Here is a 21,982-nt window from a genome sequence, read left to right as displayed (position 1 = left end):
ACTATAACGCGGGAATTTCATTGGTTTTTTACGAGTGAAATGTACAGCTAACTATAACATGTGTGAAACCTATGGTTTTTTCAGTGAATTTGCAAGGTTTTTTTAATGCTAATTCCTAACTGTAACGTGTGTGAAACCTATGGTTTTTTCAGTGAATTTGTACGGTTTTTTAAATGCTAAGTTACTTTACGCCATTCGTGGCGTGCGCGCCCAGTTAACGCAGTTCATTCCGTGCGCGCACGGTGCGCTTCGCGCACCGTGCGCGCACAGTGAGCACGCGGTGCGATTCGCGCACCGCGCGCCCACTTTACGCAGTTAGTGCCGTGCACGCACAGTGGTCACGCGGTGCGCTGCACGCACCGCGTGCCCACGTTAAGCGGGATGGGCCATGTACGCACGATGCGCTTCGCGCACCGTGCACACATGGGGGACATATTATGCGCATCTTTGTGAAATGTATTCTTTGTTAAATTCATAGCTGTAATATGCCATGCACAAATGGTGCCCTTCAGGCACCATTTGCACACGGGGTGGGGAGAATGTGGATAATTTTTTTTTTTTATAAATTTTTACCGTACGCGTACGGTAAGCGTAATCGGCGATTTTCCCAAAAAAAAAAAAATTTTTTTTTTGGGGCTTGGGGGTGGTTTGGGGACCCCTGTATCAATGCTGGGTGGTTAGGATCTCATGAAACTGCCTCTTTACACATTTTTGGGGTTCGTTTTTGCTGCCCAACTCAGGGAGCGAGAGAGAAAATGGCGGCCGCCGCATCCTGGTTTCGACCGATTCGAATGTTTACTAAGAGCTAAGAGCCAATCAAAATTGCGCTCGCGCACGCCACCGTCCGCGTACGGTAAGCGCACCGTAAGCGCACCGTAAGCTGGCTCAGATATATATATTGATTTAAAGGCTATTTTCTCAGAATCTACTGAACAGATTTACACGAAACCTACAAAAGGCACTTCCTTGACCTGAGGACTACCTCTCTGCCAAATTTCAAGTAATTCTGTTCAGCCGTTCGGGCTGTAGCTGTGTCTAAAGGTCCTATGGAAAAATGCATGGGAAAAACGCGTTTTGGGCCCCCCCTTTTATCTCAGCCCCCGCTTCACGAATCCCCCCGAGACTTTCAGGGTAGGAGCGGAGCGTAGCGCCCCACCTATTTTGAAAAATTCGCAAGGATTCGTCGACCGGCGCCAAAGTTATTCAAAATAGAATGTTGCGGATTTCCTATGGAAACGTGGTCCTAACTATAACTACCTACTGGCGACCGCCAGTGGGTAATATATATATATATATATTCACTTAAAAAACCATAGGTTTCACACATGTTATAGTTAGGAATTAGCATTTAAAAAACCTTGCAAATTCACTTAAAAAACCATAGGTTTCACACATGTTATAGTTAGCTGGACATTTCACTCGTAAAAAAACAATGAAATTCCCCCGTTATAGTTAGTTCAGATAACTATAACTCGCGCGCCCGCAATCCACTGCTCATGACGTCACATATTACATCACTCATGACATGGTCAGTGGCATCACTCATAACATCACTGATGACATCATCCTTGTGATAGAGTGGCGGTCGCGCGAGTTATAGTTATCTGAACTAACTATAATGGGGGAATTTCATTGGTTTTTTACGAGTGAAATGTCCAGCTAACTATAACATGTGTGAAACCTATGGTTTTTAAAGTGAATTTGCAAGGTTTTTTAAATGCTAATTCCTAACTATAACGGTGCCGATTACGATCCGGTAAAAAAATTCCCCGTACGACTCATATCCGGTCTTTTTACCGTACGAATCGTACAAGTGCCGTACAAACTGCCAATTACGATTCGCATGGTAAAAAGTCCATACGAATCGCATAGGGAATTATTCTCCACACGTCCTCAGGTCGGAAAATGTGTCCGACACGTCCACGGACGATTTACCGTACAAATGTGAAAAGTGAAGTCCGACCGCGGAATTACGATCCATCCCGTGCGTCCGATGATACAACCGTATGGAAAAAACACCGTCTGCACCGAACTCCCATAGCAACCATGGAGACATGTGCCCGCATACGCTCCGACCCCCCCAGCCCCCGTACGTTTGAGTCGTACCCCCCCAGCCCCCGTACGTTTGAGTCGTACCCCCGTGTATGTACACCCGTGTACGTGTCGAACCCCCCGTGTATGTACACCCGTGTACGTGTCGAACCTCCCCGTGTATGTACACCCTTGTACGTGTCGAACCCCCCGTGTATGTACACCCGTGTACGTGTCGAACCCCCCGTGTAAGTACACCCATGTACGTGTCGAACCCCCCTGTGTATGTACACTGTGTACGTTCGAGTCGGGGTTCGACACTTACAAGGGTGTACATACATGGGGGGGTTCGACACGTACAAGGGTACGCGCTGGGGGTACGCACCGTACATACACGGGTGGGGGTACGACTCGAACGTACACGGGTGTACATACACGGGGGGTTCGACACGTACACGGGTGTACATACACGGGGGGTTCGACACGTACACGGGTGTACATACACGGGGAGGTTCGACACGTACAAGGGTGTACATACACTTGGGGGTTCGACACGTACACGGGTGTACATACACGGGGGGTTCGACGCGTACACGGGTGTACATACACGGGGGGGTACGACTCGAGCGTACATATGGGGGCTGGGGGGGTCGGCGCGTACATACGGGGGCTGGGGGGGTCGGCGCGTACGTACGGGGAGGGGGGGTACGGCGCGTACCGGGCCACCTACTCTGGTCGTTTCGCGCCGTACTTCGCTTTTCCGGCACTTTTTGGGTGCCGTGAAAATGTTGCCGTCCGGACTGCTGTTAGTTCGAATCGTGGTTCCTGGGTCGTGAAACGCTGCCTGAAAGCGTCCCGACGTCACGTCGCAGCATTCCCGGATCACATTCGTATGTATATTTTCGTCGGTCGGTGTTTTTTGCGATTCGTACGGAAATGGTGTTTCCGTGCGAATCGTAATTCCATGTTTGTAAAGTTTTACGACCGGGCACTAGACCCTCCATCACCTTTTTCGCCTTATTGTTGTGAGAACAAGTCTCCATCACACGATGTTGAAACCACACCACATTTGGGCACATAGTTGAAACAACAGGCACTAGTCCTCTATGACATACAAAACACACACAAAACTACACCTTTGCATACTCACCACATGGTCACTGTCACAATTATACAATGAATTAAATTGTATTGTTAAATTATGTTCTTTACTTCTCTGGAATTGTAATTCCGTTAAATTTGCAATTAATCAAATTTGCTATGTATTTCTTTTATGTCTATGCTTATAAAAAAAGTGCACTTACCCTATTTAACTGGTGCAAATGGAGACTATGGTCATGTGACCAAGACCACGGACGTGGTCGAAACGCGTCGTCCTCTTCTGCCCTGTGAAGAATAAAGCTGCTTTTGATGATCGAGTGGGCTCGTGTGGATTCTTTTCCGGTTTGGAATCAACTGTTGTGAAATATATATATATATATGTATATATATATATATATATATATATATATATATATATATATATATATATATATATATATATATATATATATATATATTATCTACTGGCGGTCGCCAGTAGATAGTTATAGTTAGGACCCTGTTTCCATAGGAAATCCGCAACATTCTATTTTGAATAACTTTGGCGCCGGTCGATGAATCCTCGCGAAATTTTCAAAATAGGTGAGGCGTTGAGCTCCGCTCCTACCCTGAAAGTCTCGGGGGGATTCGTCAAGCGGGGGCTGAGATAAAAGGGGGGTCCCAAAACGCGTTTTTCCCATGCATTTTTCCATAGGACCTTTAGACAGAGCTACAGCCCGAACGGCTGAACAGAATTTAATGAAATTTGGCAGAGAGGTAGTCCTCAGGTCAAGGAAGTGCCTTTTGTAGGTTTGGTGTAAATCTGTTCAGTAGATTCTGAGAAAATAGCCTTTAAATCAATATCTATATATGAGCCAGCTTACGGTGCGCTTACGGTGCGCTTACCGTACGCGTACGGTGGCGTGCGCGAGCGCGATTTTGATTGGCTCTTAGATCTTAGTAAACATTCGAATCGGTCGAAACCAGGAAGCGGCGGCCGCCATTTTCTCTCTCGCACTCTGACAGGGGGTTGAAAAACAAAGTGCAAAAACATGTAAAGGGGCTGTTTAGACAGCTCCCAAGCACCTAGCCATGTCGAGGGAGTCCCCAACGATCCCCCAAGTGAAAAAAGGCAATTTTAATTTTTTTGAAAATTTCGCCGATTACGCTTACCGTACGCGTACGGTAATAAATATTAAAAAAAAAAAAAATTATCCACATTCTCCCCACCCCGTGTGCAAATGGTGCCCGAAGTGCACCTTTTGTGCATGGCATATATCAGCAGAACATAACATATATTTTACCTGTCGCACCGCGTGCTCACTGTGCACGCACGGTGCGCGAAGCGCACTGTGCGCGCACGGAACGAACTGCGTTAACTGGGCGCGCACGCCACGAATGGCGTAAAGTAACTTAGCATTTAAAAAACCGTACAAATTCACTGAAAAAACCATAGGTTTCACACACGTTATAGTTAGGAATTAGCATTTAAAAAACCTTGCAAATTCACTGAAAAAACCATAGGTTTCACACAAGTTATAGTTAGCTGTACATTTCACTCGTAAAAAACCAATGAAATTCCCCCGTTATAGTTACTGTAGGCAACTATAACTCACGCGACCGTAATCCTCTGCTGATGACATATGTGTCTTTATGAAAAAAAAATATTTGTAATATATGTTTAGCTAAAATTTAATGGAAGAAGACATGGGCAAATAAGTGTCTAAATACAGTATTAGCATCAGCAGAGGATTACGGTCGCGTGAGTTATAGTTGCCTACAGTAACTATAACGGGGGAATTTCATTGGTTTTTTATCAGTAAAATGTCCAGCTAACTATAACATGTGTGAAACCTATGGTTTTTTCAGTGAATATGTATATATATATATATTTACTTATTTATCCACAGAGGTTCAAAAGTTCCGGTATTCCTGGCACTCAGGCTAAGGTGCGTTACCCTCGCGGTTGAACCAAACCGCTAAAATCTGCCACAATTTCTCCGCAACGAAGAAAATTAGGGTCACACTCCAGCGATTACGAATCAGTACTTAATTTATTCTCCAATCATTCTCGGTCCACAAACAAAGATACAACCAACGCTCTTAGTTAAACTCGGTTAACTTGATCACGGTTGTTTGTTTTACAAAAACCCTTACGTTTTAAACATACGTTTCAAGGAAATGCTATGACCTCATTTCCTATGAGTAATAGGGTGTTTACCTACAGACTCCTGGGAAATGTAGTCCCCTTACAATTTACTCATTTTCCAAGGGTACGCTAAAATACTAATAATGAATGATTGCTTTTCCATACATTTTGATGAGTCGACCGGGCGGAAAAGGGTTTAATATGGTGGCAGTGTCTACTGGACACCGCCATCCATATCAGGATGCAGGCGGGGGCAGCCTTTCCGTGGCGGCGTTGCTGCCACTGAAAGGCATGCGGATCTTGAAGTTGGGGGTCTGTGGTGGACCCCCAGGATGTTGGGGGGTTGGAGGAGGGCACCATGGGGGGTACCTATGGTACCCCCCTGCATGTGCATGCACAACATGGCAGGCACCGCATGGTGCCAGCCACGTTGTGCATGCAAATGTACAACATGCATTTCTGAAATTGCGGAGGATGCTGCTGAAAGCACCGCCCGCCGCGATGTCAGGAATGCGGGGTGCGCCCACCAGTGTGGCGGGGGTATCCTAATGACCAATGCAGGGCCGCCGCATGCATAGCGGGCAGTCCCATTTCCCGGGCCTATGGCGGGCGGACAAAGTCCGCCCCCCATACTAATGAGTCCCTAAATGTTGGCGAGTGCGAGCGAGAAAATACTCTGCTCTGCGTTTTGGGTCTCTGTGTGCTCAGCAAAGTGTGGAAAGCTCAGCAAACTCAGCGAACGGAGCGAAGTTCCCCACCCAGGCCTCATTTGCTTGAGAGACTAATCTCAATAGCAAACACTAACAATAAGCCACTAACCTTATGACCCGGAACAGCATGCTGCCCAGCGTGAAACCATTCAACACCTTGCCAGGGGTAGCAAACGCTTTATAAATGCAATTACAATACAATACCATTAAACTATCATGAAAACCAAACAGTATTCCTATTAAACTAGTAAAAAAGGGAGCCCAATTGTGGTATTCAACACTGAAATACATAGGCAGAAAGCCCTGAATTTGCAAACTGACAGCTATACCTTCAGAAAGCAAGCTCCCATGCACTGAGATCCAACTTGTTTAGAGAAAGTTAGAGTATAAGGCAGTTGAGTAAATCTTAAATGGAGTTTCTATACAACTTCAGTTCTACACTGCCTATTTTTACATCCTTCACAAAAACACAAGTGGAAGATATCACCACCCAGATGCCCAAAGGTTATTTTCTAGAACCACTGCAGAGTGTGAGCTGCCTCAGCACTGGGTGAGATTGCGGCTTGCCGAGGCCGGAAGGTATTTTATAATTGGCCTCCTGGTCCCTGTGCTGATTGCCTTCCCCAGGTTGTGGATGCCTGGGTTCTCCGGGCTGGCTGAGGGCCGCAGATGAATGCCTGGCCTGTGCGTGGTGCCCAGGGACTAGAAGTTTACACCAGACCTGGTGGTGACTTCTTGAAATATATTATGTGCTTGGCCCTGGGGCAGGGGGCGACTGCTTGAGAGGACTGGGCCCCTGGCTGATTCTTCGTATTGCTGCCTTTGGACCCAGGGACAGGCACACATCTCCTGCTGTCGGTGCTGTAGTGGTGCCGCTCCACATCCCTTGAGCTGGTCTCCATGCTGAGCTGGTGTGGCTGTAGTCTGGGCCCATAGTGACTCCAAATTAATCTTGCGTTACGCTGGCGCGACAGGGGACTTTGACCCGGCTACTGTGGCAGTATTAGGAGCTAGAGAAACCTGTAGGGGAAGTGGGGGGCTGCCGCCTATGGAGGCGGCCAGGCTATATCCTGGTGCGGCTTGTCAGTGTGTGGTCCTCCCCTTGTTGCTGCCCCTATCTGCTCGGTGTGGGGACGCTGGGGCATTGGCCGTGTGTTGGTGACTTACTACCCAGTGGCTCACCATAGACATTCATCCTGTGGCACATCTCCTCAGATCCGCATAAAATGGCCAAAGATAAACCCTCCTGGGCCACATCCAAGTAATCTGCAATGGATAAATACACTGCCTATCATTATTTTCCCAGACTACACTAAGGTTGTCCAACAGAGCAGAAAATCATTTGCAGAGTCAAAAGCTCGCCTATGTGGCCTGAAAAGTCAATATTCCCTACTTTTACCGGCTCGCCTGTGTGTCTCCTAGAAGTCTTTGAGTCTCCTGAAGAGGTGATTGCTTGGACAGACAAAATTGATCAAATTGCATCCGCACGTATACTCAGGCGTGGACTCAAATGCATCGTCCGGGGGCCGGGATCCCCTCAGGGCAGGCGGAAAACAAAAGCGCCGATCAAGCTCTAGGAAAAGATGCCAAGGCCGCAGTAGCTCTCGAAGATGGATAACAGAGGGTCAACAATCTCCTACACCTTCATAACAAATGCTGGCAGAACATTTTGTAAGGACACATTTTCTTGATGGCTGGTTAAATTTGGGCTACACGAACCTGAACATTCTGGTGGGTTTATAGACACTTTAATGTACAGAGGTTTATTGGGGATCCATTGGTTGGGAGTAGGGGTGGGCGGAATTTGCGAAAGTGACTTTCGCAAATTATCGTGAAAATGTTTAAAATCTCCGCAAACACGCGGAAATATCGCAAAGATGCAGAAGTTTTTTTCCCGCCCGTTCGCGGTATTTTCTGCGTGTTCGCGGCTCGCCAACTTACCCATGCGGTTGCTTGCGGGCACGGCCATCTTGTTTTCACTCTTCTCGCGGTGCATGATCGCGAGAAGAAAGACGTGATCGCGCGACGCATGACGTTACTGCGGGCGCGAACTGTCACGAGACAGCGCAAATGGCTACCAACAATCCAACATCTCGTGGAGAACGCGACCGGATCGGGAAAACTTGTCGGCGATCGCGGGGATTCAGGTAAGGTGATCGCGCGCGCGCGAGAATGTATTATTTTACAGCACGAGCAAGAACCAAATTATCGCTAAGCTGCGGAATGCGGAAATTTTGACATTTTCGCGCTCTCCGCGGAACGCGAAAATGTCAAATTATCGCAATTTCCGCGAGCGAAACGGAAATTTAGCCCAGGCCTAGTTGGGAGCCTGCCACACCGCAACAGATGCTTCACTATCTTTTGAGGTATTAGGGGGGAGAGAGGGGGTGAGGTTTATGGGAAGTTACGTTTTTTTAAATATCACTATGTACACCATGTATAGAGTCCAGTCTTATCAAACTACCCACATATTGCTCGTTTTACATGTCAACTACTGCTATGACTGACACCCAGTTGCGGCGCTTAAACATCGGTAGTTGGAATGTCTGAGGCTTGTTAGATGAGATCAAAAGAGTCGTACTCCGCCAGGCCAAGCGTTACAATACTGATATTCTTATGGTACAAGAGACCCATTTACTTGGCAATAAGACACCCTGCCTTGCTCGATTTGGTTTTGTTCAGACCTACCACTCTGGATTTACTAGGGGATCTAGGGGGGTTGTGATATTAATCCATCGTAGGGTGCAATTTATACATGATCGGACCTGGTCTGACCCCCAGGGTAGGTAAATAGTGGCGACAGGCACAGCGTCTCACCCTGGCCTGTGCATACGACCCCGCCCCTTTCATGGAACTTGGTGGACTTCCCTTTGGGTGGAGATTGGACTGATTGGAGTGATGTTATGTCCCCCTCAACAGACAGATGGCATAGCACAGGGCTGCGGACAGACAGGCACGAGTTGAAACTCCAAACTTTGATTCAAGGTCTGGGATGTGTTGATAAGTAGGGGAAACTACATCCGACTGTAAACGAATACACATACTTTTCAAGTAGTCATGACTCCTTCTCTCGCCTTGACTATATATTCATTTCTGCTCCCACACCCACAAAATCGTGAAAGCCGGGATCTTGCCCCAGAGCTTGTCAGATCACTCTCCTGTTACATTATTAATACATTTGGGCCTAAGACGCTCTCCACCCTGTTTGCGATTAAAGTCGTGGCACTTACAGGATGATCTTTATCATCAGCAAAGCTATGAAGCCAATGCTAAGGGGGGTGGACATAGCCTTCTGTACCGCACGATGTCGGCAGCATCAGAAAAAACTCGCTTGGTCTGAGGCCCAAATCATTGACTTAGAGCGAAGAAGTAGGGCTGCAGATGGCGATGGGATTTTCTGTCAGCTCTTCATATCACAACAAATATATGCTAGAGATCTATTGGATGAGGTCAAGATGAATTGGCTTGCTACGCTTAGCTGGATCTATTAGTGGGGGAGACAAATCTAGTGCCCTTCTACATAGTCTATGCCAGAAGACACTCCAACCCGTGACTCTTCCCGAAATCTGTGGTCCGACGGGCGATGTACTTACTGACCCCGCTCAAATTGTTATTAGCTTCAAGGATTACTTCACAGACTTATACACCCCGCGGGAGACTCTCCCCGAGGTGACCACTGAACGATCTGCCCCTGAGGGCCCTGCCAGACTCTGTGCGTGATGATCTAAGCACCCTGATCTCGACTGAGGAAGTTCAGAGTGCACTCATGGACATGAATAAGGGTAAGGCACCAGGCCCGAACGGGTTTCCTTGTGAATTCTTTAAGAAATACTCGTCCCACATATCCGCACACTATTTGGCGGCACTCCACACAGCAATGGAGGAAGACCGGCTTCCAACCAATTGGCGTCACGCTGAAAAAGTGATTTTTCTAAAACCAGGCTGGCCCCCAGAGCTGCATAATTTGTATAGACAGATCTCCCTACTAAACGTCGAGGCAAAATTGTTGGCCAAAGTCATTGCAAACCGTACCATCCCACGCATAACGGCATTAGTTCACCCAGATCAAGCGGGCTTTATGCCTAACCGTGCCACCAGACATAATATTCGCCGTGCACACAATGCTATTGCCTTCATAGATCATCTGAACATGCTGGCAGCACTCCTAGCTGATATCGACAATGCCTTTGATTACCTGAGCTGGACCTACCTCTTTGGTCTCCTAAACTGACTGAATATAGGCACCAAATTGCTTAAAAATATTCACCTCTTATACACAGACATCACCGCCTCAGTCCGTATTACTGATTCAACCTCGCGGCCATTTTGCATTGGAAGGGGCACCAGGCAGGGATGCCCTCTATCCCCCTATCTTTTTACACTTGTTACGGAGTCACTCGCTGCATGGGTAAGAATGGATGCCCAGGTACAGGGCTTTGAGTGGTCAAGGGAGGCCTCCGATCGTATTGCGCTGTACGCCGACAATGTCTTAGTTTTTCAAACATGCCCCAATAGGACTGGCCCATGTCTGCTACACATAATGCAAATCTTCGGCAAAAACTCTGGTCTTCACATGCACGCTCATAAATTGTTCCTATGGCCCCTGTGTGGGGGCATCAACTCGGGAATTGGACACATGTGGTTACGGTGGTCCCAGATGGATTGAATTATCTTGGGGTGTATTTGTCCACATCACAACCCGTTTCTTGGAATAAGAATACGGCCCCTCTGCTGACTCAGGTCAGAGAACAGGTACGTGTCTGGTCACATTTGCCCTTATAATTGTTCGGTCGATCGGCTATTTTTAAAATGGTCTCGCTGTCTCGCCTTATTTATCAACTTCAAAATCAACCCTACCCAAAACTGCACGCATGGTTTTGGCCTTTGAACACAATCCTCAGTCACTTCCTTCGGGGGGGGGGGCTCTGTGCGTGTCACACTAAAAACGTGCTTCCAGTCTACAAACTGCGGGGTATCGCAACTCCAGACATCCAGGCATATCAGCGGCATCTCATCTCCTCATTTTAAATGATTGGTGGTATGGGGATTGACATGAACCTGCATACACCGTTGAGTGTTGGTTGATGGACTTTAGATCTCTGCACATAATTCTACATTCTAGTGCGAAGCTCAATCCATTGCCGCCCACTACTCGAACGGTATTTGTGACATGGCGACAGGCGCTGCGTAGGATGGGATGGTGGGGCAAGCTCACGAAGGAGACTCCGCTTTGCTGCAATGGCCTCCCGCCCCAATTGGCTGAATTACGGGGCTTCGTGGGATGGGATTCTATTGGTATATCAACAATTGGTGACGTTCTTCAGGGTCAGAACCCTGAAATCATTCCAGCAGCTATAAAGCGAATTTCAAATGCCTTGGTCTCGATTTTATAGATATCTACAATTTTGCCATGCATTTTCCCCGTACCTTGCCCACCAAGACAATATTCCAGACTTTAATCCCGTCGAGGCCAAGGTTTTCCTTGTCAAGATGGGCCAGCACAACATTGCTGCATTATATTGCACCTTGGTCACTAATAGCCACACTACACTTAATATGACCACAGAGGCCTGGCAGAAAGATCTCTGCCTAATGGATGAGGATGACTGGAATGAGGCTCTAGACTCCCTGCGAGGGGCGGCCATTGCTGCGCGCCTTCATCTTATACAGTTTAAACATCTTCACCGTGTGTATTTCACTCGCTATAAGCTCTGGCGCGCCAGGATGATTACAACCCCCCTCTGTCTGATTTGTGGAGTAGCCGAGGGCACTTTCCTTCACACGATTTGGGAGTTTACGGCACTTTCACGGTTTTGGCGTGGGGTGCTGGCATGTCTATCTGAGGTGCTGGGTTGGGATATTCCACAGTCACCGTGTTTAACCATGTTTCATATTACGGTGGGTATTGGAGGCAGCAGATATAAAAGACATCTGCTATTTCTGGGGCTTACTCTTGCTAAGCAAGACATTGCTGAGGCTTGGAAGGCAACTTCACTGCCATCCATAGGAGCCTGGAAACGAGGCCTCGAATTTTCCATTGGGTTAGAAATATCGATCTTTTAGGCACGTGGATGTCCTCAGAAACATCCCAAGATCTGGAAGTGGTGAGCTGATTACCGGGGTTTGTATCTTGAGCCTATTCCCCCTGCCATACGTAATGAAGAATTGCCATAAAGATCAAATGTTGGGTATATCAGTTAAGAATAATTGTATCTGTATGCATATGTTGCGAAAGAGACTTTGAACGACGATATGCATATGGACTCTGTGACATTGTTGTTTCAAGTATATAACTTTTATTTGTGTTTAATTCAAGTTTCTACATATTTCATCCAGCGACAACTATATATTGTTAAAATTGACATCTTTATCATTGGCATGATAGGTATACAATTGCGGCCCTGGTGCAACCTGGGCCTACTATGTCTGTCAACAATAAAATCTATATATTTTTCTTGACCATCTTATCTTTTCTAAAGATGGTGATCTAGCAAGTCAGGTTTCATAAAAACATTATATTAGTTGAGACCCTAAAACACTCGAAGGAAACAAACTATTCAGATAATTCCTCCATGTTAGAAGGATTTGGATTGAGAATAGCATATACGATACACAGGTAACAGAGGACCTGATCTACAGTTTGGTGGATGAAGTACAGTCCATTAGGGTGGTGGAGAAAATTACGTCTGTAACCCTAATATACTACCATCTGCTAGATTTAAAGATCGCTGCTGGGCCAGTGGTGATCTCTGTACCCTGATGGGAACCGACATCATGGCAGTTCCTGTGAAGGTGCAAATCGTTTCGTGAACCGCCAGTGCCAGTGTTGAGGGTTGTTCACCAAAACATATCAAACATTTTATTTGCCATAAACCAACTTCAAAAGTGTGAGTTTCTTATTAAAAAATAAAATACCAAATGACCCCACACCCAAGGAGTTTTTCCCATGGGTGTGGGGCTCAATATTTGTTTTTTCTGTGCCTCATGTCCAGGTTTTACCAGGTGGTGAGGGACATAAATAAAAGAACACTGTCCACCCTAAATAGGATGGGAGGTGTACTATCCTTCCTCTAATGGCCCCTACTCTGTCAGGTCATCAGTAGAAGCTTTCTGTCAATGGAGCCCCAGATGGGCCCTAAATAGGATGGGCAGATCTTTGGTTTGGCGGACATGGTACTCTATTCAATTTTTGATAGTGTACCCTGTCTGCCAAAATCTAAATCAGCCCCAGAATTGACATCTAGGTTGGATGCTCAAATGAATCCCTGGAACATCATTAAGAAGTCAAAGAAATCCATGACACCAATGTTTTTGCATAACCTCCATGAATACATTTAATTCACTGTCTGAAAGCTTTAAAACAAACTATAAACAAATTGAAGGCTCCTGCATAAAGAAGGAAACCTAGAGCCATAATTCTTTACCTTAAAGTGTTGATCATTACAATGTATGTAACTTTAATTTCTGCAACAAAAAGTATTGATACTGTTCCTGAAGTGCCAGGCATGCAATAACATTCATACTAACTGCAACACAGAGGATGTGGTGATATATTGTGGAGCAGAAGTAGCTCTAAGTATGTAGGGAAGACCCCAAGTAGAATTAAAATCAAAATACAGGGTCCTTCAAGCAACATCCACAGTGTGATAACGTGACACACAAATATGTGTTATACTACACTGCTTAACCACAGACTGACGATGATTTGTCATGGGCCAATTTTGAGAAAGTGCAACTTCAAAGTAAAAATATCCACTCTACATGCTTTTCTTTTAAACATCAACTATTGACTTTTGCTCTAAACCACATGAAACAGGGCTAAATGATGCTGCAGACTTTCAACAGTAAGCCAATTACTGGGGTAGTCCCATCCTCTGTGACATCCATTCACCATGAAAATAGTATGCTAGTCTATCACCATTAGGACAATGAAAAACTGAACCTCATACTGGGAAAGATCTTTCTTTATTGATGTGGACCACACAGCAAGTAAGCACTAGAAGGAGTTTTAATTTGTGTTTCTATATTGATGCACTCAAGTGAGATATGTACTAAAAACAAACAAATGACATTCACAGGCCAATATATGTTACTGGGTGGTGGTGTCAACTACAGAAAAAGGTAATTAGATTAGAATTAGTTAGCAGCTATAACTTGCAGTCTGAAAAAAAATTAGCTACTGTGTCCCGCCCACGGGATCTGTCAATTTAGTCAATGTCATGCTGCATTTCCTTTCCTCCTGCAAGAGTTAGACAGGGCGTATTTGAAACAATATAATGCAGCACATCAGCCATTTGGGGTTATACATTACACTAAACCAAATTGTGCATCATGAATCTAAAGATACCCCATTTAAAAATTAGGAGGAGCTTGCAGTATTCCAGCCTCCGCAACTGAACTTACTCCATCCTGAATTTTGTATGTCTTACACTCGGGCAATCAAGCTATGAGCACAGGATATGCTGGCTGGCATCTTTGACATGCACCTCTGCCACCGCTTTAAGTATGGTTCCTGCTCCAGCAGGTTACCTACCAGAAGGCATTTGAAGCTCACACATACATTTGTTATGATGAGTCATCCAATACCCCAATGAAGCCACACGAGGCCACAATTTAAAAAGAATGATATTCTAATTTGAATGGTTGCAGCCTACTAACTGAGCTTAGCTGCTGTTTCTTTTTTTCTCTCCCTTCTGCAGGTAACTTCTTTATAATTAAGGATTACAGGTTAACTACTCTCCCTCTCCTGTATCCAGTAGCTAAGCTAGCGTGGTATACAAGCTCACTGGGTTATCCTACACTAAGGTGGATGACGGCTCTCCTTACAAAGAAAATTTACCTTTGACACCCCTACATTATGAATACCTAATGCTGGTACCTATTTGTCTCTCAAAAGAGTCCATTGGAAAAGAAAACCTTGATAAAAGACATGATTGGTCTTGAGCTGTTACCACTGAGGAGAGTTCATTCTTTAATGCAATGCTGTCTGAAATGTAGGAGCAGGTGCACGTACCTTATTCATCGTTTTTCTGTAATTTCTCCCAATTGTACTAATATCAAGAAGGCCACAATGTTGCTGTATGAAAAAAAATATCACTGCTGTTTGTTATTTTATTTTGCAATCATTTCCTGTATAGGATCATCCTTTGGCTTTTTCCTGTAAGTATTTTTAACACAATGCCTTCTGTGGGTTCGAGGCTCTCGCAGAGTGCTAGAAAGGGGAGGGGACATGAAAGATTAAGGGAGCAGAAAAAGGGGAAGAGTCTGGTGAGAAGAAAGTCTTTCCCACAATATTTACAAATACCAGCTGACAAAGTGATGGTGCACAATGGGTAACCAGCCATAGGTATCAAGTTGCTTGACAACGGAGGTGGGAGAAAAAAAGTTAAACCAGGAGTTACAGTGGGAGTGGGTAGTAGATAGAAAGAAGCGGTTTTCTTTGAGAGGAAGCATGGTCTGGTTGGGAGTAAGAATTCTGAAAGGCTCGCACTCAGAGACAGAGAGAGCAATGAAAAGAGAGAGCGCGAGAGAGAGAGAAATGCAGAGAAAGGGAGGGCCCATAAGAACGTGTGTGTGTGTGTGTGTATGTGTGTTTGTGCAGCCAGTCGGAAGGTACTACACTAATGTCAGGAGAACAGGAGACTATTCCCCCTCTCCTATTCACATCTCAACCAGCTGCACCACCCTGTTTGATAAATTTGCCTGAGGAGTCCATAAACTGTAGAAAGTTATAGCCCTGGGCAAAAAGGGACACCAACTCTTGTTTACTTGAGACCTCTGGCTTCTGGAAGGGCACTCCTCCTAGGTTTCTAAAACTACTGCTCTCCAGAGTGTTGAAGGCCCTGCTGCACTGGCAGTCAACTAGCCAAAAAAAGCACCCTGGACTAGGCTACCAGAGCGTAAGAAGCTAAAAAGCTCTTTGGGTTCATGCACCTTGGACCCAATGATGGCTTGAAATTGTGTTGAAAAGACACAGAGTGCAGATCCCTGGCCACTTTATTCCAGCAGCTAAAGAACTTCACCTGCCAGTGGAGAGTGAGTGAGTGTCTCTGGAGCCTCTGTGCAATTTGTTTTTATAGCTAGTTTTATTCATTTTTGTACCACACAACAAAACAAGACCACCACCCATCAAGCCAGTGCAGTATTATCCTAAGCACTAATGACACTCAGTCATCCCCAACATCCAGTCTGTGGTAGACCAACCACCTGCCCCAGATCCTCTTAGGCTTACGGGGGCAGCCCCGGGCTTCATATATAGGTTGTTTCTGCTGGAATCAGGGCCCCATAGAGCAGGCATATCAGCCTATCCAGGCCAAGGAAGGCCAGCTCCACCTGAGAGGTCAGGTCATCCCACCCACATTAAACCAGTCATTATTTGCCACTAATTGTGAAGTCAAATAACAACATTCATATCTGCCACACCCATCCCTCCATCACAGTGGGATTGCTGGTAGTTAACAAAGTCCACACGGGAGTGGCCACTGGCCCAGAGGAACGTACAGATAATTGAAGCAAGGGTCTGGAACCACCGCCTAGTAATTGGGTGGGACAGTTTGAACAAAATAATAGACATCACGGCAATACCATAATTATGAAAAGAGGCACCCTCCCCAAGCTGTGCAGCGGTAGGTGGCCCCACTTCTGCAGATTCTTTATCATACTAGCAAATAGGGGAGTCAGATTAAGGAAGCAGCCCAAGTCTGGAAGACATGATATATTAATACCTAGGTATTTACATGATATATTAATACCTAGGTATTTAAAATACAAATGGGCTAGAGGATTCGCCGATGGCATGGAGCAGGTCCTTGCTTCTCCTGCAATGGGGACCAACAGGGATTTGGATTAATTGACCTGGAGGCCATATGCTTCCCCATATAACTGCAGGATCTCCAAACACTGCATACCTGAGGACTGCGGGTTAACTATGAGCACCAAAATGTCATCAGCATATAGTGTGATGCGCTGCTTAGGGCCATCATCCCAGGCCATCCCTGAATATGAGCGTGACATCGAATGAGGCCTGCAAGTGGCTCAATTACGAACATCAATTAGAGAGGAGAGAGGGTACAGCCCTGCTGAGTTCCTCTACAGATAGGGAAGGGAGGAGACAGGGCACCATTGACCCAGACCCGGGTGGTCAGGTTGGCATAAAGAAAACCCACAAGGGTACGAAAGTGAAGCTCCAACCCAGCTCTCTCCAGTCCCTTTACTCAGGAAGGACCAATCAACTGCAATAAAGGCCAGGGTCAGGAAGAGATCTGGCGTGTCCGTCAACATGATTTCCTGGGCAGCACCCTCGGTCTCTGTGCTTCCTCGGTCCAGTCCAGAGGAGCCCTGATGCCCACGGGGGCACAAACAAGTTTCCTCGGATCATTTTTGCTTCCATGTGGGCAGCCTGGGTGGGAGATTAGGGGTGCTCCCCCATGCCACTGGACCGGACCCTCCACTCACATCAGGCAGAAAGAGCTCCCACCCTCTTCTCTGCCGTCCACTCCCAAGCCTTCTCTGAAGTAGGTGTCAGTAAGTGTCAGAGTTAAAGATCACTTTTAACCATTTCAGGAAAAGGAGCATGTACTGCAAATAGAGGGCCCAGAGCTATGGCTTGACCTCTTTGAAGGAGTGCCTGCTCTTCTGGACCGCTCAAGTATAGTCAGGGAAAACTAGAATCCTCACATTCTGGAAGCGGAGGTCTTGGTGGACAGGCCGTAGCCCCGGGCAGCGGCCGAATGGACATGGGCTTATGCACTCTCTCTACCACGAACCACATCAACATCCCGTTGGCAGGAACCCAGGAACGCAGTCACTCATCCGGGAACTTCTCCATGCCAGAGGCCTCAGCACCCTCTGGGAACACAACAAAAATGGAGGTTGTTCTTCCATGACCGGTTTTCAACATCCTCAGTCCACTCCTCAAGCACTGCCATAACTGAGAGCATCTTTGAGACCTGGAGCGGGAGGGTGGCCACCTCCTCCTCCACAGAAGACACCATGGTTTTCACCTCAGTCAACCAACCAGTGACATTCCTGAGGTCCTGGCACAACAGGGAGGCATCCACTTAAATCTCACCCACCCACCTTAGTCTCAATCACCTCCCTCAAGTCTTGGATTGCCTCAAGGATAGTAGCAAGGTCAGATTGTGCTTAGTCAGCTATAGCACCTGGGGATCCCCACTGGCCCTAGAGGCACTCACTGCCGTGCTGGTGTATTGGGTGAACTTTGTCTGGGCCAGTGCCATAGGCAATGGTTTGTCACACCCCATCACCACCAAGACATTCCTGAATGCAGTAAAAGGAGGCTTCTCACCACCACCTTCGACCTGCGTACCCTGGAAGGGCAACATGAGCAGCCAGGGAAGCAGCGACTTTGCAGAAGCACCAGACACAACTAGTTCACAGCTGGTGACAAGTGGGCCAGTCCCAAGGCGGGGGGGGGGAGGTCAGTGCTCAAGCAGTGACAGTAATGATTCAAAATAACAAAACTACCATAAAGTAGGCGTGTCCCCAGGAGTAGACTAGACGGATGTCCGAAAAGGAGGAACAGGCAAGGCTCCAATGCAGCTGGATACCACCAGGAGAGGCTCTAGGGCAGGGACAACACACCACAAACAGTCCCGAAGCCACAGGGAATAAGGAAGAGGTGGGAGTGGGGGAAGAGGGAGTACGAGTGGCTACAGACTGGTCCCGCACCAGGGAGTGAAGGTGGTAAGTCTATAGGGGGCCAGGGTCAAATTTACCTGCGGCAGCCAACTGCAGCACAATCCAGAGGGGCACAAGCCCCGAGCATCCAACAACAGGCCCACCAACAAGCAGTCTAGGGGGATCCAGGAGGAGCCCAATCCACAATTGTGTAGCCAGGGCTGCTGGGTCATTCGCACCCAGGTCAGGGGCTGGTCTCACTGGCTGTCTGGACGCACAGCCCCCGCCACAGAATAATGAGTCCCCAGGGCAGCACCCCGCATCCAAGGCCTTGTGCCTGCCTCCAGCCCCAAGGGCAACTCCACTGGCAGTGGCCAAGAGCAACACGGTCTAGAGGGACCCCAGCCTGAGCAATAGACCATCAGCACCCTCACAGGCAATCAGGTGGGGGTTGGGCAGGCATGCCCAGTACACGTAAGAGCGGTGTGGTGGGGCAGGGGAGGGGGAGGGGGAGAAGTCGACAGACAAGGAAATAGGGAAAATAATATAAATAAATAAAATCACTTACCTTGCGAACGCCGCTTCGCCGAGTCAGTGATCCCCCGATCCATCAGCCACGTTGAGGCCAGAGACCCCCACAACCCCCAGACATGGGAGGGGAGAAATTTCTGTCAGGCGGGAGATGGCATCAGATTGGACTGGGGGCCCGGGAGCAGTTCCAGCTTGAAGCTGCCATCTTGGCCGCCGTAGCCACGCCAAGACTCTGTTCAGATTTGTTTTTCAGGATACCAGTTTGACATATTATTTCTTATCCTGAAGGAAGATAGTTTCACAATTGTATAGCAGAGGCAGAGAAGGAACATCTACTACTTAATTCAGACCAAATTAGGGTATTTTGACCAAATGCACTGACGCATATAAGAACATGTTTTGTAGTAAATAGGAATGAACACTTCCCCACAGTGTGAGGGTAAGCAGAGAGCTCTAACCTTCCCAGGCTAATCAAGTAACGAGAGACCCTTAAATATAGCTCACTTCAGGACAGAGAGCTAATGCAAATTGTGAAACTCTGGTATAATATGATCATGAAGTTTTGTTCCTGTGACAATACTTTTCATTGCGTACTTGTGTCACTGAGACATCTTCATCAGAGTAGCTTGAGGTCATCAGTATGAGGAAAGATAGAGTAAAATTCATAGTTCAGAAACAGTAGGCTGCTCTGGCGGTCTGGGACTGAGTACAACTGGTTGAATCTATTCACAAGGTAAGATTGTATTGAAGTAGGCAGCAAGATTCCAGATGCTCTTGTAGACATGGGGCTGAATCAGACACATGGAGATGGTAGTGTTGAAGATGGTCATGAGTTTGCTGCTCTAGAGTCTGGTGGTGTTCCAGCTGCTCGTTCTACTATTTCCCTACTATTTCCTTTATCTTAAATATGTGTTTATTTGGTGTAGTCAAATCCTAAATCTATACAGAATACACAATATGGAAATATTTCTGCTGGTAACTGTGAGGCACCTGTTGGAGATGGTGATAAAGACATTGTTTTGCTTTCTACTGTGGGTGTGGCTGTGGAGAGTAGAGGGTTGCTCCTTTGATTGCAAAGTAAATGCAGCATGAAATAAATAAGATAGTTGGTGTGGTAGTGCTGTATTTACTGCATGTAGTGGAGGTCATGCCATTTCTAATGGGTATAGCCCCTGATGTTATTGATGTGCCGATGTTCTATTGATGCTATAGTGTTCTCTAACCTCAGAGATGTGAATTAGGCTCTCTCTAGTTTTGCACACCAGGTCACAGAAGTTCAGTCTTACAAGTAAACATATAAATTGCTGATTACGTGAATTTAATATGTGGTAAGATTACAAGGACTTTATAGGTGTGCAAAAGAATAACGGGAAGAGGACATCAAGCCAAAACAAGCTAATATAAAATACATATTGAGCTTGGTAGGCCATTTCCAAGACACTTGTTCATAGTAAAAACAAGTGCACTTTATCACCAGGACTTGATGTGTCGTTAGGATCGAGGACTGGAATTTCCCCCAATCCCTTGACACACCTATTTGCAGAGACTAAGAGGGACACTTGGCCATTTCAAATAGCATGAAATCCCAAATCAACTAATTTCAAATTTTCTCCAGGACACTTAGCTCAATGAAACCACTGCTATTTAAATCTGGCCAAAACATATCTTTCGGTACAATAGGACATTTTGAGAGTTTGTCGTGTGGTACTTTGTTATGCAAGGACAGTGGAGGAATGTAGTCCACTGCCCTGACAGACTACAGCCCGCCACATTTTGAGATCTCCAAACTGCTTGGCCGAGATATCTGTGACTTTGTGCAAATGCCTTGTGGTGATCTCTCTAATTTTGCGCATTTCTGTCTCTGTCTTCAGAGAAACCGTGGGTCATATTATCAAGGACGGCGTTAAAATTATTGCCGCTTTAGCTGCAGGAAACTGCCGCTAAAAGAGGCGATAATGAGCTTGATAATATACCACAGAGAATTCCAATAGAAGCCCATGTTCACAACGGAACCTGGGCTTCTATTGGAATTCTCTGCGGCATATTATCAAGCCCATTATCGCCGCTTTTAGCGGCAGTTTCCTGCCGCTAAAGCGGCCATAATTTTAACGCCGTCCTTGATAATATGCCCCTACGTTTGCTTCTCTGAAGGCACTGAAGCTTTGCTCTGTGGGAGCCATGTTCTGTCCATACGAACAACAAAGCAGGTTTTTAAAGAAAGAAACGTTCCTGACACCCTGGAAGATGTACTTGGAAGTCGCAAATAAGAAAAAGTACAGGCACACAGTTTAAGGTACTTAGAACAACATCCTCATGTCCATAGAGCCCTGGATCTAAGGTTTCCACCATCAGAGTCACAGTTCACAGGTTTCTAAATAGAGTGCTAGAGCAGTTATGCAATTAATCTACCACAAGCCAGGTACAAGCAGACCGCAATGGGTAATCGGAAGGTTAGGGACCCTTGACAGAAGTTTGACTACAGGGCCAACCACCCTCCACTACCCGTGGGCCTGAAAAATCCCCCCTCCTGGGTACCACTGATTTGGCAAGTATTACTGCCTTTTGCATACTTAAAATTATTTTTTATTGTGCATGACTGAATATATTTTTATAAAAGAGATTTCAACAGGGGAGTATTAGAAAAACAAACCTTCCCTGACGAATGCCTCAGACCGTTTTCAGCCATTAGCGTAGGTAGAGGCAATATAAGGGTCATAGGACCGTCAAATCCCACCTACCCCTTATACAGTTTATTTTAATCTTCTCTCATCTGCCCCGCTAATAGAGGGATACCCTTGGAGTAGAAGAGGAATTTTTAATTGTAGCTTCCCTGACTAGCAAT

Source organism: Triturus cristatus, chromosome 12 (genome assembly GCF_964204655.1).
Source record: "Triturus cristatus chromosome 12, aTriCri1.1, whole genome shotgun sequence".
Lineage (NCBI taxonomy): Eukaryota > Metazoa > Chordata > Amphibia > Caudata > Salamandridae > Triturus > Triturus cristatus.
This window is presented reverse-complemented; position numbering follows the sequence as displayed.